The sequence below is a fragment of the Bison bison genome, unplaced genomic scaffold (assembly GCF_000754665.1).
Source record: "Bison bison bison isolate TAMUID 2011002044 unplaced genomic scaffold, Bison_UMD1.0 scf7180017864114, whole genome shotgun sequence".
Lineage (NCBI taxonomy): Eukaryota > Metazoa > Chordata > Mammalia > Artiodactyla > Bovidae > Bison > Bison bison.
In genome coordinates this window covers 467,234-467,618 of record NW_011494686.1, presented here as the reverse complement: position 1 = coordinate 467,618, position 385 = coordinate 467,234, and positions in this window count along the sequence as shown.

Here is a 385-nt window from a genome sequence, read left to right as displayed (position 1 = left end):
TTTCTTTGCATTGATTGCTGAGGAAGGCTTTCTTATCTCTCCTTGCTATTCTTTGGAACTCTACATTCAAATGCGTATATCTTTCCTTTTCTCCTTTGCTTTTCGCGTCCCTTCTTTTCACAGCTTTTTGAAAGGCCTCCTCAGACAGCCATTTTGACTTTTTGCATTTCTTTTTCTTGGGGATGGTCTTGATTCCCATCTCCCGTACAATGTCATGAACCTCCAGGAGTTTGGAATTAGGAGATACACACTATTATATATGAAACTGATAAACAACAAGGTCCTATAGGATAGCAGAGGGAACTATATTCAATATTTTATAATAAACTATAATGGAAAAGAATATGAAAAAGAATGTGTATGTGTGTGTGTGTATATATATATA